The 16,774-nt window shown below is 38.2% G+C and overlaps 1 pseudogene; it reads right to left on the bottom strand.

Moving 5' to 3' along the window:
* Positions 1-4,673: 4,673 nt before the first annotated feature.
* LOC121433788 lies at positions 4,674-12,644 on the bottom strand (annotated as a pseudogene).
* Between the last annotated feature and the right edge of the window lie 4,130 nt (positions 12,645-16,774).

The following is a 16,774-nucleotide window of genomic DNA, read 5'->3' as shown; positions in this document are numbered from 1 at the left end:
GTTCTACCCCCAACTGAGGAGGAATTGGCATTTGGTAACTACTGGGAGGAAAAAACAAGAATTAGTGGAAGTTATCAAAGTCAAGACTGAAGGCAAGATGTGCAGGCAGAATGGGGTTGCCATGGTATGGGAATCTGCTGATGAAGATGTCACTTAGATGGCTAGTGATGAACAGTGAAGAATTTGGCAAGTTCAGTTATCTTCAGTCGGTGGATCAAGGATAAGTTCTAACATCAGAACAGAGCACCATAAAAAGGTGAAGGATTAATAAATCTGGAAGACCAGTAATATCAAAATCTATAATGAGTTATAATGCTAGGGATAAGGTTGGCAAAAGTTTCCTGTGAAGAGTCAGGCATGAAATGTTGTAAAGTATGAAATATTGGTAAACGTGACTCAGTTCTGCAGGTGTGGGACAAAGTCAGCCCAGGCAGCGAGTGACAAGCAAATGAATGCACTTGGAAAATTCCAACAAAATTTCATGTGTGACAATGACATTTGAATTTCATGTAATTTTCTCATTTGTCAAAATATCTTTCTTTTGTACTTTTTTCACTACTTCAAAAAGGTAAATGCTATTCTTAGTTGATGGGCTATAAGCAGATGGTGGGCCAGGTTTTTCCTACAATCTGTTCTTAGCAGTCTTGGTAATAATATACAGTTGAATAAGGGACTTTTGAAAAAAAAATGAATTTGTAAATTGTTTAACTGGGTAATTTTTTTTTTTTTGTATTTTCAGTATTGTTTTATCCCTATTGATCATATACCGGGATCCAAACTAAATCAGCAACATTTTTACTGAGACTTAATTGAAGAAACTGATTGGATAAATGTAATTGGCACATGTATGGCTTATGGAATTCATTTGTTACAATTTTATCATTTATTCATATCCTGTGTCTTTAAAACAAAAACCACCTCTTACAATTGCATTTGCATTCTTTATTAGCTTGGTAATAAAATATAAGTCAGGCTTATTCAAAATGAATTTATTAATATATTTATAGTAAGTTTAATGAAAATATAAAATGTTGTTCCAGTCATAGCCACAACCATTAGCTCATGGAATCTTAATTTTTTCTCTAAGGGAATATTTATATTTTATATTCAAAGAAATAAAGTGATCAAATAAATAATTTTTCAATATTTCATAGATGCTCTGCCATATTGAAAGACTACTCAGTTTCTCATTCTCCTGTATGTTTTTTTTTTTTTATAGTACCAAATGAAAACTAAATTTCTGTCTCTTTTGGATACGTTCTGAGTGTAGCACACACCAGTTTTTTTGTTTCAGGGAAATATTTTACCAGTATTTATACACTAATATAAAAATTATGAAAAAGGAAGATCAAACATTCAAAGAGATGAATACTATAATAAAGTGAAAAATAATTTTATGAATATTTCGAGGAGAACACATTTTAATCATATGCCTGTTTAATACAACTTCAATATTTTGAAAGATTTTAATGTTTATTAAAAAGCAAGTTGTTCATTCATCTCTTTATTAAATCAGTAAATATTTATTGAGTTTCTACATATGCCAGGCAATATGTTCTGCCTGAGAATTTATGGTTGTAAAAGACACCTCCCTCTGTCCCCACCTATTGTAAAGATGTTTATTAATCATGCTCATATTTTTAATTCGTACTGAGAAAATAAGTGAGAAAGGTTGGCTGTTAAATAATGAGACCCTGGGGTGAATCTCAGGGAGGACTTGTGAGATGAAAGCCAACATGGCAGAAGTGAGATGCAAAGAAATCTAGAACTCTTCCGGCATAGTCACTCAAGGGCTTAAATATTAGTTTGTCATATAGCAGAGGGCAAGGAGAGTGCGAAAGCTTAGGCCATAGTTAGGGGTTTGGCATGATCATACGAATGCAAATGAATCGGTGAAGTTTGCGTCTACAGACTAGGAACTATGGAATAACTTGTTTTAATTAATTAAGAAATTAATTAAGAAACTGTGTCACTAAGTAGCCCTGGCTGGACTGGAACTTGTGACATTTCTGTGTCAGTTTCCTCAGGGTAGGGTTCACAGATGAATGGGAACCTGTCCTATAGGCCACCCCTCAATGTGTTCTAATCTACTGGCTTCCTATTCTGAGCTCATTCTATTTGAAGTCATCGTCTCTGTGACACTAATAGTCTCTTTGCCTCAGAATTACGTGGGGTATAAGTTAGTTCCTGCTGATGTATCAGGTCACAGTTTGTTATCTTATCCTTCATCTCTTGCTCATTGTAGATGATGATTTTTTCAGTGAGAAACTGAGCTTGTATTACTGTATGCCCTATAAAGTTACTGTTCCTTGTTCCCTGAGGGAATTGAGCTTGTCATCTTCATATTTTCCTACTGGCATTGTAGGGACTATCCATTTATTGTAAGGTTGGGCAGGAGAGGAAATACAGATAATCTGGATGAACTATAAAGTTATAAACCATATATACACAGGAACACATAATTCGTGAATCTGTGTATGGAGTCAACATGATCTGCTAATTTTTCCCTAAGTGAAAATTATTCTAAAATAAAAGGGAAAAATTATACATTACTTGTGACCCAGTGCTTAATATTCTACAACTATGCTGCAAGTGTAGTCCTTCTGATGACTCTTACTAATAGCTAAAGCTGCTTGGGCTGCCAGTGAGTTTCTGTTGTGATTATGTAAATAACCGAGTGAGGAAACAACAGATGCTAAAGAGAACACAAGCTGTTTTGCAAAGCAGAGACCTCTGTATCATCTTCCAGAGGGGATAGTGAGTAATATCTACAGCATTAGAAGATTAATGTAAGCAGGGAAATTAAAGACATTATAATTTATACATCAGTATTTCTATCCTCAGACTCCCTCTGTTTCTCATTCTGTCATTGCAGCAGGTAGAGTAGATTTGAAAATTGAATCTTCTCAGGAATGGTGAGATTTTTACATTCATGTTATAATCCTAACCCTCATTATTTACACTCTTCTGACTGCATAAAATGAGAACATCCATAGATTCTGCAAGGAATAATTATAGCTCTCCTATTTCTTTTAATTACTGATTCATTCCTCTCAGCTTTTTTGTTTTTTCATTTGATTCTTCAAAACTCAAACACAGCAGCACTTTCATTAACAATCTGGTCACAAGGAATTGGATAGCAAGGAAATAAAAATTTGAAATAAGTGATATCTTGGGTGGCATAAATGAATACCAAACATGGGGAAGCACTCAATGTGTGTCTCATAGCTGTTGAGTGTGAACTCAGAGTGGGAGCAAGGAAAGAGAAGAACAATATTTACACCATGTGTGATCTGCAAACCAAATTACTTTGAGAAAAATAATGAAAGGTCAGATCCCATAACCAAAAAGAGGAGCCATCTAAGTACTGCTGAGCCAAATGCTCTTGTTAATACTTAATAGTGCCGAATACTCTTTCTTCTTAAAAATAAAGAAGTTAAAGTTTATGTTCTTTTTTTCTTTATTTTTTGTTTATTTTTCTTTAGTTGTTGAAAAACATTTCTGCCTCCTCCCCATTTTCCATTTCGCCCCCCCCTCATCCCACAGATTACCCTCTTCCCCCACTCCCCTCCCCCTCCCCCCACTCCATTCTCCCGCCCTCTCAAGAATGAAGAGCAGCCTAGATTCCCTGCCCTGTGGGAAGTCCAAGGTCCTCCCACTTCTATCCAGGTCCAGGAGGGTGAGCATCTAATCAGGCTAGGCTCCCACAAAGCCAGTTCATGTATTAGGATCGAAACCTAGTGCCATTATCTTTGGCTTCTCATCAGCCTTCATTGTCCGCCATGTTCAGAAAGTTCGGTTTCATCCCATGCTTATTCAGTCCCAGTCCAGCTGGCCTTGGTGAGCTCCCAATAGATCAGTTCCACTGTCACAGTGGGTGGGTGCACCCCTCGTGGTCCTGACTTCCTTGCTCATTTTCTCCCTCCTTCTGCTCCTCATTTGGATCTTAAGAGCTCAGTCCGGTGCTCCTATTTGGGTCTCTATCTCTATCTCGATCAGTGGTCACTAAGTGCTCCTATTAAGAAGCCCAAACTCATTTGCCCTCTGAGCACTGGTCAAAGAGTCAACTGTGTGTAGCATTGATATATTTCTTTGAGGTCTTCAATGGAACCTAATCAGCTATTAACACAATCTGAAAATGAAGGGCACAGAGGAGTCAGATTTGTTCACATTTACTTACAACTGAAAAGAGTCACAAGTCCTGTATCACAGGACAGAGAACTTACAGAAAAATTATATCAGACATTGAGTTTGGCTACTTACTTAATTTAACACTTAGTATTTTAGTAAGATCCCCTTTCATCACATGTTAATCCAAACCAAATACTTGGAATGCACAGAAGATTCCACATTTAGCCTTCCCAGGGCCTCTTAAAACATAATTTAGGGTGAGACTTAAAAATGAATGCGTATCTTCTCACTAATTGAAGCAGGAGAAACGCATTCTATTTAAATTTTGGAAAATCTTAGATAATGTGTCTGACACTCAGGCATCTTCAGTTTTATAATTTGTACAAAGCCATTTAGAGCAAGTGGGTAAACCTAATTAGTCAGTTTGAGGAAGTTCCCATGTGAGGTATAAGAAATCATTCCCTGACAATGGGATGAAGGAGGGATCTCTGGGCTTCTTGCTGTGTTACATTTGATATATTCATAAGGCCAATAACTCTGAATTAAAGATAGCCTACAAGTACATTGGAATCACTAGCCTTTTTGCCTCCTTTCTTTTTCTCCTGTTGCATGTTTCTTTTTCTTGCTGGAGCCCTGGATATTTCTGGTGTCTTGAGGGTACAGTGTTTCTTTAGAGGCAGGTCTTGTTGAGGTGGGCAGGCTGTTCCCAGTTTTACTGTTGTCAAGTTCAGAGAAAGTTCCTGTAGTTGCTCCCTGTGTTCTTTTGTTAGACTGTTTTGTCTCTTCACTTTTCTTTCTTCCTAGGAAGTAAGAATGATTTTGCATTTTTACCCACCTTTCTATCTGCATCTGGGGTTACTTTGGGGTCATAATTTTAAAGCAGTTTTCTTCTTCTTCTTCTTCTTCTTCTTCTTCTTCTTCTTCTTCTTCTTCTTCTTTTTAAAATTTCCACCTCCTCTTATCCTCCCATTTCCCTCCCCCTCCCTCTCCAGTTCTAAGAGAAGTCAGGGTGTCCTGCCTTGTGGGAAGTCCAACCCCCCCGCCCCCAATCCAGGTCTAGGAAGGTGTGTATCCAAACAGACTAGGCTCCTAAAAAGCCAGTACATGCAGTATAATCAAACTCCAGTGTCATTATCATTGGCTTCTCAGTCTGCCCTCATTGTCAGCCACATTCAGAGAGTCCAGTTTGATCGCATGCTCATTCAGACCCAGTCCAGCTGGCCTTGGTGAACTCCCATTAGATCAGTCCCACTGTGTCCATGGGTGGACACACCCTCAAAGTCCTGAGTTCCTTGCTCATGTTCTCCCCCCTTCTGCTCTTCATCTGGGCTTTGACAGCTCAGTCCAGTGCTCCAATGTGGGTCTCTGTCTCTATCCCCATCCATCACCAGTTGAAGGTTCTATGGTGATATTCAAGATATTTATCAGTGTGGCTATGGGAGAAGGACAGTTCAGGCACCCTCTTCTCTGCTGCCCACAGACTTAGTTGGGGAAATCCCATTGGACATCTGGGAACCCCTCTAGAACCAAGACTCTTGCCAACCATAAAATGGCTTTATTAGTTAAGATATCTTCTTCCCTGCTCCCATATCCACCCTTCCTCCATCTCAATTATCCCATTCCCACAAGCTCTTCCCAATCCTCCCCTTCTCCCCTCTCTCTCCACATCTCCCCTTTCCCTCAACCCACAGCAACCACCCTGCTCCCAAATTTTGCCAGGCGATCTTGTCTACTTCCAATATCCAAGAGGATAATGATATATTTTTCTTTGGGTTCACCTTCTTATTTAGCTTCCCTAGAATCACGAACTATAGGGTCAATGTCCTTTGTCTATGTCTGGAATCCACTTATAAGAGAGTACATACCATATTCCTCTTTTTGGGTCTGGGTTATCTCATTCAGTAAAGTGTTTTCTATTTACATCCATTTGCATACAAAATTCAAGATGTCATTGTTTTTTTACCACTAAGTAGAACTCTAAAGTGTATATGTGCCACACCTTCTTTATTCATTCTTCTGTTGAGGGGCACCTATGTTGTTTCCAAGTTCTGACTGTTACAAATAGTGCTGCTAGAACATAGTTGAACAAATGCTTTTGTAGAATGATTGGACACCTCTTGGGTATATTCCCAAGAGTGGAATTGCTGGATCCTGAGGTAGGTTGACTCCCAGTTTCCTGAGAAACTTCCACACTAATTTCCAAAGTGGTTGCACAAGTTTGCACTCCCACCAACAATGGATGAGTGTTCCCCTTACTCCACAACCTCTCCAGCATAGGCTATCATTGGTATTCTTGATTTTAGCCATTCTGACAAGTGTAAGATGGTATCTCAAAGTTGTTTTGATTTGCATGTCCCTGATGGCTAAGGGTCTTTTGGCCATTTGAACTTCTGTTGAGAATTCTCTGTTCAGTTCAGTGCCCCATTTTTTAATTGGGTTAATTAGAGTTTTAATGTCTACTTTCTTGAATTCTTTATATATTTTGGAGATGAGACCTTTGTCTAATGTAGGGCTGGTGAAGATCTTCTCCCATTCACTAGGTTGCCTTTTTGTCTTAATGACAGTGTCCTTTGCATTACAGAAGCTCCTCAGTTTCAGGAGGTCCCATTTATTCATTGTTGCTCTTATTGTCTGTGCTACTGGGGTTATACGTAGGAAGTGGTCTCCTCTGCCCATCTGTTGTAGGGTATTTCCCACTTTCTCTTCTATCAGGTTCAGTGTGGTCAGATTTATTTTGAGGTCTTTAATCCATTTGGACTTGAATTTTGTGCATGGTGATAGATATGGATCTATTTTCATTCTTCTACATGTTGATATCCAGTTATGCCAGCACCATTTGTAAAAGATGCTTTCTTTCCTACATTGTATAATTTTAGCTTCTTTGTCGAAAATCAGGTGTCCATAGGTTTGTGGGTTAATATCCGGGTCTTTGATTCGATTCCATTGGTCAACATCTCTGTTTTTATGCCAATACCAACCTGTTTTCGTTACTGTAGCTCTGTGATAAAGTTTGAAGTCAGGGATGATAATGCCTCTGGAAGTACTTTTATTGTATAGGATTGTTTTGGTTATCCTGGGTTTTTTTTTATTTTTCCATACAAAGTTGATTTTTGTTCTCTCATGGTCTGTGAAGAATTTTGTTCGGATTTTGATGGGGATTGCATTGAATCTATAGATTGCTTTTGGTAGAATTGCCATTTTTACTATGTTGATCCTCCCAGTCCAAGAGCAAGGGAGATCCTTCCATTTTCTGGTATCCTCTCCAATTTCTTTCTTCAAAGATTTAAAGTTCTTGTCAAATAGATCTTTCACTTCCTTTGGTTAGAGTTACCTGAAGATACGTTATGCTATTTGTGGCTATTGTGAAAGTTGATGCCTCTCTCATTTCCCTCTCTGCTTCTTTATTCTTTGTTTATAGAAGGGCAGCTGATTTTTTGGAGTTGATCTTGTATCCTGTCACATTACTAAAGGTGTTTATCAGCTGTAGGAGTTCCTTGGTAGAGTTTTTGGGGTTGCTTATGTACACTATCATATCATCTGCAAATAATGAAAGTTTGACTTCTTCCTTTCCAATTTGAATCCCCTTGATCTCGTTATGTTGTCTTATTGCTATTGCTAGAACTTCAAGCACTATAGTGAAGAGGTATGGAGAGAGTGGACAGCCTTGTCTTGTTCCTGATTTTAGTGGATTGGCTTTGAGTTTCTCTCCATTTAATTTGATGTTAGCTGTTGGCTTGCTGTATATAGCTTCTATTATATTTAGGAATGAACCTTGTATCCCTAGTCTCTCCAAGACCTTTATCATAAAGGGGTGTTGAATTTTGTCGAATGCTTTTTCAGCATCTAATGAAATGATCATATGATTTTTTTTCTTTCAGTTTATTTATATGGTTGATTACATTGATAGATTTTCGTATGTTGAACCAGCCCTGCACCTCTGGGATGAAGCCTACTTGATCATAATGTATAATTTTTTTGATGTGTTCTTGGACTTGGTTTGCCAGTATTTTATCAAGAATTTTTGCATCGATGTTCATAAGTGAGATTGGCCTGTAATTCTCTTTATTGGTTGAGACTTTGTGTGGTTTTTGTATCAGGGAAACTGTAGTTTCATAAAAAGAGTTTACCAATAACTCTTCTGTTTCTATTTTGTGAAATATATTAAGGAGTATAGGTATTAGCTCTTCTTGGAAGTTCTTGTAGAATTCTGCATTAAAACCATCTGGTCCTGGGCTTTTTTTGGTCGGGAGGTTTTTGATGACAGCTTCTAATTCCTTGTAACTTATAGGTCTATTTAAATTGTTCACCTGGTCTCGATTTAATTTTTGTATATGGTACTTATCTAAAAAAGTGTCCATTTCTTTCACATTTTCCAATTTTGTGGCATACAGGCTTTTGTAGTAAGATCTAATGATTCTCTGAATTTCCTCTGTGCTGTGGTTATGTGCGCCTTTTCATTTCTGATCTTATTAATTTGCGTGTTCTCTCTCTGCCGTTTGATTAGTTTGGATAGGGGTTTGTCGATCTTGTTGATTTTCTCCAAGAACCAGCTTTTTGTTTCATTGATTCTTTGAATTGTTTTCTGTGTTTCTATTTTGTTGATTTAAGCCCTCAGTTGGAGTATTACCAGTCTTCTCATCTTGCTGGGTGAGTCTGCTTCTTTTTTTTTTTTTTTCTAGAGCTTTCATGTGTGCTGTTCTGTCTCTAATGTGTGCTTTCTCTGCTTTCTTTAGGTGGGCACTTAGTGCTATGAGCTTTCCTCTTAGCACTGCTTTCATAGTGTCTTATAGGTTTAGGTATGTTGTGTCTTTATTTTCATTGAATTCAAGGAAGACATTAATTTCTTTCTTTATTTCTTCCTTGAGCCAGGAGTGGTTCAAGAGTTGACTGTTCAGTTTCCATGAGTTTGCAGGCTTTCTTGGGTTATAATTGTTGTTTAATTCTAACTTTATTCCATGGTGATCTGATAGTACACAGGTTGTTACTACAATTTCTTTGTATCTATGGATGTTTGCTTTGTTACCAATTATGTGATCAATTTTTGAGAAGGTTCCATGAGATGCTGAGAAGAAGGTATATTCTTTTCTGTTTTGGTGGAATGTTCTATAGATGTCTGTTAAATCCATTTGGTTCATTATCTCTGTTAGTTCTCTTATTTCTCTGCTAAGTTTCTGTCTGGTTGGCCTGTTCATTGGTGAGAGAGGAGTGTTGAAATCTCCTACTATTAGAGTGTGGGATTTGATATATGCTTTGAGTTCCAGTAATGTTTCTTTTACATATGTGGGTACTTTTATATAGGGGCATAGATATTCAGGATTGAGACTTCCTTCTGATGAATTGTTCCTGGTATGAGAATAAAGTGTCCTTCTCCATCTCCTCTGATTGATTTTAGTTTGAAACCAATTTTGTTAGATATTAGTATAGCCACACCCACTTGTTTCTTTGGTCCATTGATTTTTTTTTCCCAACCTCTTATTCTGAGGTAGTGTTTGTCTATGAGTTTGAGGTGTGTTTCTTGTAGACAGCAGAATGTTGGATCCTGATTTGCTATTCATTCTCTTAACCTTTGCCTTTTTATAGGTGAATTGAGTCCATTAATATTAAGTGATACTAATGACTGGTGGTTGCTAACTCTGGTTATTTTTTCTGTTGGTAGAGTTTGGGTGTTTCCCTTCTTTGAGTTGTGCTGGTGGAGGGTTGTTAGATGCTTGTGTAATTATGGGTGATGTTGGCTTCCTTGGTTTGTGGTTTTCCTTCTAGTATTTTCTGGAAGGCTGATTTTGTGGCTATGTATTGTTTAAATCTGTTTTTGTCCTGGAATATCTTGTTTTCTCCATCGATGTGAATGCAAGCTTTGTTGGATATAGTAGTCTGGGCTTGCATCCATGGTCTCAGTGTCTGAAGTACATCTATCCAAGACCTCCTGGCTTTCATGGTTTCCATTGAGAAGTGAGGTGTAACTCTGATCTGTTTCCCTTTATATGTTACTTGAGCTTTTTCCCTTGCAGCTCTTAATATTCATTCTTTATTCTGTATGTTTTGTGTTTTGATTATTATATGGTGAGGGGAAGCTTTTTTTGATCCAGTCTATTTGGTGTTCTGTATGCTTCTTGTATCTTCACAGGAATATCCTTCTTTAAGTTGGGAAAGTTTTCTTCTATAATTTTGTTGAATATTTTTTTCTGGGCCTTTGAGCTGTACTTCTCTTTCTTCTACCCCTATTTTTCACTGGTTTGGTCTTTTCAAGGTGTCCTAGATTTCCTGGATGTTTTGTGTTAAGAATTTGTTGGATTCGTTATTTTCTTTAATCAATGAGTTTACTTCCTCTATAGTATCTTCTGTTTCTGAGATTCTTTCTTCTATCTCTGGTATATTGTTGGTTATGCTTATCTCTGTAGTTCCTGTTTGTTTGCCCAGATTTTCCATATCCAGCCTTCCCTCGGTTTGTGTTTTCTTCATTACCTCCATTTCATTTTTCAAGTCTTGAACTGTTTCCATTACCTGTTTGATTGCTTTATCTTGTTTTTCTTGGATATCTTTGAGAGATTTATTCATTTCCTCTACCTCTTTGTTTGTCTTCTCCATTTCTTTACAGCAGTTTTTCACATCCTGTTTAAGGTCCTCTATTATTTTCATAATGTTACATTTAAAGTCAATTTCTTCTACTTCTTCTGAAATAGGGTGTTCAAGTCTTCTTGTTGCCTGATCCCTGGAATCTGGTGTTGTCATGTTGCCTTTAAGGTTGTTGGAGGAATTCTTGCATTGATGCCTGCCCATCTCTTCCATAAGATGCAGCCAGGAGAGTCTTGGTGTCTTGGTCCAATCTATGCATTGATTGTCTCTGTGTCACTCTCCTCAGTGAAGGAGCAGGAACTGTTCCTGGGCCAAGAACCAGTCTGGATGGTTGTCCTCAGCACAGGGACATGACTTCCCTCTGGGTGGATAGCCTCAGTGCAGGAGTAGGCAATGTTCCTGGGCCAAGAACCTCACAGACAATAGGGCAGGCTTCGGGGAGGCAGGGTCGTGTGGAACCAAGAAGCCCCTGAAGCAGGAGCTGAAGGGGCCCAGTGAACCTTTCCTGGATGTTCTGCCCCGCCACAGGATGGCACCCACTCAACAGACTGAAAGGTTGTCCTCAGCACAGGGACAGGACTCTTGGACGTCAAAGAACCCTGCAGACCAAAAGGGCAAACTTGAGGGGAGGGGAGGGTTGTGTGGAACCAAGAAGCCCCTGCAGCAGGAGCTGGAGGTGCCTTGCACTCTCTTCTTCTTCTTCTTCTTCTTCTTCTTCTTCTTCTTCTTCTTCTTCTCCTCTTTTTCTTCTTCTTCTTTTCTTCCTCTCTCTTCTTCCTCTTCCTTTCTTCTTCTTCTCCTCCTCCCTCATTCCCCTCTTCTTCATCTTCTTTCTTTCTCTTCTTCCTCTTCACCTTCTACTCCCTCATTCTCTCCTACTCCTTTCTTCCTCTTGTTCATTTTGTTCTTCCTTTCTTCTTTCAAATATCCCTGTCCTTGATCCTTTAGATTGATTTTCTCCAATAACTTCTTTATCACCCCTCTTTCAGATGTCTGTAGCATCAATAGAATTTTTAAGAGCCTAAAGTTCTTCTTTTAAAGACATATTGTCTGCTGAGCAAAAGTGTCTTTGTTCTCACTGAATTCATAAGAAAGCAAGCAGGAATTAATAAGTGTTAGGGTAAAGATACCTTTTGAATTTTGCCTCCATAGCTGTTCTAGGTCAGTAAGTACCTTCTACTTCCATCTTTATTAGAGCTTAAAGATTTCAATTTCTCTTATCAAGGACAAATTAGCATGGGTTAAGGTTGATACCTTTGATACCACTGGATTGCCTGTGTGAAGACCTGAATGACACTCCCAATATTTTGTGGCTATATATGATTACTAAGACAGATACCATGCCTGGTTTATGATTTAACTCCTCTGTTCTTCTCAGTATTAGACAGACTTTGGAAATATTATCTTGACAAAATTTCAACTGCAGCATGGGATGCCTGATTTCAGCTGTATTTTTTTTTTTTTGGATGTTAGTCAGAAAATTTCTGAAGCAGATCTATTGTTTTTGAATGTTGATTTTTTTTTTATAAATGAGCATAAGAGCTGGCATTAAAACAGGCAGGAGATGCTCAGGGCGTGGGGATTGCAAACAGGTGGATATTTCATGGCATTGTTCTATCTGGTTAGTATAGACAGCAAGCAAAGCTTTCTTAAATGGTTTTAATTACAATTTCTTTTTTGAAAGTTTAAAGTCTTATCCTGCATTGGTTAATTTCACTTTTACTTATTCATTTAAAGACATGTTGGTCCTTATTAATGATAATGAAGCTATTTGCAATTAGGGCCAGTAGTGCCACTTCTGTTGCCTTTAGTTTTATTATCTTGTAAAGTTGCTGAGCTTGTTTTGTATGACCCTGAAACTACAGACAAGCTATGTGACCATGAATGATTGGCAGTTTTTCTCCCTCCTCGTTGTTGGAATTCAGATTTTGTGCCAGAAATGGACAGTTGGATCATCTTTCTTGAATGCTAGGGGTACCCAAAATGTTCATATTTATAGTGAAACTTATTCATTTTTGTTTACTAAAATTTTTTATTCTTTCTTTGTATAGTTAAAATCATTTTTCTTTTTTGTTTATGTAAATTTCTTATTCTTTCTTTTTATACTTAAAAACAAGCGAGCTGAGGTAAAAAAAAATCACAAAAGACAAAGAATTGTAAAATGCTTTCAAAGCTAATAACAACACTCCAGTGTTTCCATTATCAAACAAGATGATTCATTTTACAAATACTTCATGACAGTGCAGTATGGTAGCCACTAACTAATGAGGTTAAGGATGGTATGATAATTTGACATTGGTGATGGAAGACTTGAATTTGAAATTGAATTTCTTTGTGATATAAGGGTAAAGTAAAATACACATGGGATCATGAAACCTTTTTAAGAAACATGCAATATTTTTCATAATTAAGTTTTTAATTGATTTCATATCGATGTTTAAATGTATTTCAATAAATAAAGATTATCTTTAAAATAATATCAATTCTTTTTACTTTTTATTGTGGTTGTCAGGAAATACTGACTAACATACATGACTCATTTCATTGAGAGTTTTGCCTATAAAATTTACTCTCTGCTCTTCATTTCTCTCTACTTCTGTTTCTATCTATGTCATTTTCTACCCCTGAATCATTAGTAAAACATTGGAAGGAAGATGATTAATAAAATAAGCAAATCAGAATTATACTACTTATAAAATGAAAGAAAAGTTAATATATGAAAGGGAACATATGCCAAATGGCTAAGATACTTTAATTATGGTGATGGTACATTAAAATTATATGCTGAAGTCTTAAGAAGGAAAATATGTCCTCAGATTAATCATTTGATATTGCTTACTATGTCTTTATCATGTAATGAGATTTGATTGTGACATGTTTTAGATGATCTTATGTCTCTGACTCACGATTATTTCTTCTTTAGCTGCAGCTTCCAACTGCCTGAGAATAAATTGATTAAATTAACTTTCTTCCAGTTGCTAAGTGATACTTTTCCTCACACCATACCTATTAATCTAATAACATTCTGCAAAGGGGAAATCTTAACAAAACATTCCTTTAGACCATATGGATGGAAACATGATCCATTTCTCAAAGTACCCTAGAGCCCCCACGGCATTCATAGTTTGAAATATGAATTTGGTCAACACCCAAAATAATTAGGCCTCAAGTATGCTACCATGAAATTTCTGTATGCAGTAATTCAATGAACATATTTTTTTTAAAGAATCCAGCATTTTATTCACTCATGGATAACAGTGAAACAATGAATGGTTAAAAAGAGGGTACAGATGCATGCAGTCTTGAGTCATGTCTCAACTCCTCCATTACTTCTGAGGACAAGCAAGCTTCTATATTTCTCATTCCTAAAGTAGAAATTGTAAGGGAGCCCCATGTGTAGGACTTATGAGTCATAGTCCCATGAGAACTTATGAGACAGTACATACAAAGCATTTCTCTCACTAGAAGGTGGTCAGTACACAGTCACTGTAACTATCACTATTTTCCTGTTTTTGTTAGGTTTCAGGGACGTGAAAAATGGAAAGTCAGGATTAGCTGCTTAGTAGCAGAAAGTGACCAACTCTCCATATCTATCCCTGGATATTTGCTTGCTACAGGAATAATAAAGAAGAAGACAGCAGAACACACAGGTCTTTATGGGCTATCTAGACATATACCTGCATTTAGGCATTTGTTGCAGTGCTGTGCAGAATGGTACAAGTACAACAAATTCTGAAAGTTTCTCAGTGGGGCCCTGGCTTATTTTCACTGGGAGTCTCCAGAACTTTCATTGAGGCATATCTGACCTAAGTAAAGAAGGAGGATTCCCTCTTGATGAGTGAATAAGATGAGTAGCTACAGGAAAATGTCACAAGGCAGTAGGTGAGACAGAAATGTTCATCTAGAAAAACAAGGAATTAATATTTTTATAAGTTATCAGAAGCCAGAATACAAAGTATATAAGAAGTCAAAGGGAAGATAGGTGAGATGGACAATATGCTGTTTCAGGCAGACTTCCGCTGCGTAGATGCTCATGGCAGACACCAGCGCCCAGATGCACGCGGCAGACACCACCGCGCAGACGCGGCAGATGCGGGATAGTCCAAGCATAAAACAATGAAGCCCACACTGAGAGCAGATCGCCACACTACAACTAAATCAAGTAGGTTTTTGGGGGCCTGGCCTGCAAAGTGGTAGACCTTTTATTGGCGAGGTCCATGGGCGAACGGGGAGCCTGGTCCTGTCCCTGAAGTGGAGAGAGTGTTCTTGGCCTGCGGCAGGACACAGGAAATGGAGCGGGGGCATTCCCCGGCCCCTATGACCCCCGGTTAGCCTGCTAGGGCTGGTACCCTCTGCTGGGACTGCTCCTCCTCTGCTGCAACCTCTCTTTCCCTGGCATATCCCAGCTTGCACCCAGGGGCCTCCTTCACTCCCTCTCCCTTACGCGGGGCTGCAGGATCACCCAGTTTAGCCTATTTGGGCACTGGATAGGGAGCTCGGGGCAGAGGGCAGCAGGAGTTCCTCTGTTTTGGTGGCTGGCCTGCAGAGGGGTAGGCCTTTTGTTGGCGAGGTCCCTGGTGAACGGAGAGCCTGGTCCTGGTCCTGAAAACTCTTCTGAGTGGTGAAAGAGATCATGGCCAGCGGCAGGACCCAGGAAAGGGAGAGAAGGCATTTTGTAAGCAGGGACCCTGGCCAGCAGGAAAACCTGTTCCTGTTTTAAAAGACCCATTAGATAGCATCGATAGGAGGAGATGGGTAGGTGCCAAGGTAAGAATTCACTCAACAATCTGAAAAACAACATGAAAACACGAGAACCCAATGATCTTACAACAGAAGGACTTGAACACCCTAACACAGAAGAAATAGAAAAAATTGACTTTATGAAAGCAATAGAGTCCCTTAAACAACATGTAAAAAATGCCCTTATAGAAATGGATGAGAAGTATAACAAAAAGTTTGAAGAAATGAGTAAATGCATAAATGATACCCTGGGAAACCAAGAAAAAACGATCAAACAGGTAATGGAAACAGTTCAAGAATAGAAAACTGAAAAGGAAGCAAGGAAGAAAACACAAACTGAGGACCAGCTGGATATGGAAAATCTAGGTCAATGAGCAGAGACTACAGAAACAAGCATAATCAATAGAATACAAGAGATAGAAGAAAGATTCTCAGATTCTGAAGACACCATAGAGAAAATAAATACACTGATCAAAGAAAACAACAAAGCCAACAAATTCTCATCACAAAACATTCAGGAAATATGGGAAACAATAAAAAGACCAAACCTAAGAATAATAGGGATAGAAGGAGAAGAGTCACAGCTCAAAGGCCCAGAAAATATTTTTAACAAAATTATGGAAGAAAACCTTACCAACATAAAGAAAGATATTCCTTTGAATATTCAAGAAGCATACAGAACACCAAACAGACTGGATCAAAAAAAAATCCCCTCGCAATATAATAATCAAAACACAAAATATACAGATTAAAGAAAGAATATTAAGAGACACAAAGGAAAAAGGGCAAGTAGCCTATAAAGGTAAACCAATCAGACTTACACCTGACTACTCTATGGAAACCATGAAAGCCAGAAGGTCCTGGATAGAGGTACTTCAGAAGCTAAGAGACCATGGATGCAAACCCAAACTACTATACCCAGCCAAACTATCGTTCACTATCAATGGAGAAAATAAGACATTGCAAGATAAGAACAAATTTAAACAATACGTAGCCAAAATCCAGCACTACAGAAAGTATAGAAGGAAAATCACAACTCAAAAAATCCAACATAGCCAGCACTGCCTACAATAACTCAGGCATCTAGCGACCCTTCACCAGCACAACTCAAAGAAGGGAGACACACAAACACTACTATCATAAACAATAAGAATAACCGGAGTAAACAACCACTGGGCATTAATATCACTTAATATTAATAGTCTCAATTCACCTATAAAAAGGCACAGGCAAAGAGATTGGATACGAAAACAGGATCCAACATTCTGCTGTTTGCAAGAAACACATCTCAACCACAAAGACAAGCATCAACTCAGAGTAAAGGGTTGGG

This window comes from Microtus oregoni, unplaced genomic scaffold (assembly GCF_018167655.1).
Source record: "Microtus oregoni isolate MIOR12 unplaced genomic scaffold, Mior012 000041F_ref0000270, whole genome shotgun sequence".
NCBI lineage: Eukaryota > Metazoa > Chordata > Mammalia > Rodentia > Cricetidae > Microtus > Microtus oregoni.
The sequence above is the reverse complement of the archived record's forward strand: the minus strand, read 5'-3'. Positions and strand labels throughout refer to the sequence as shown.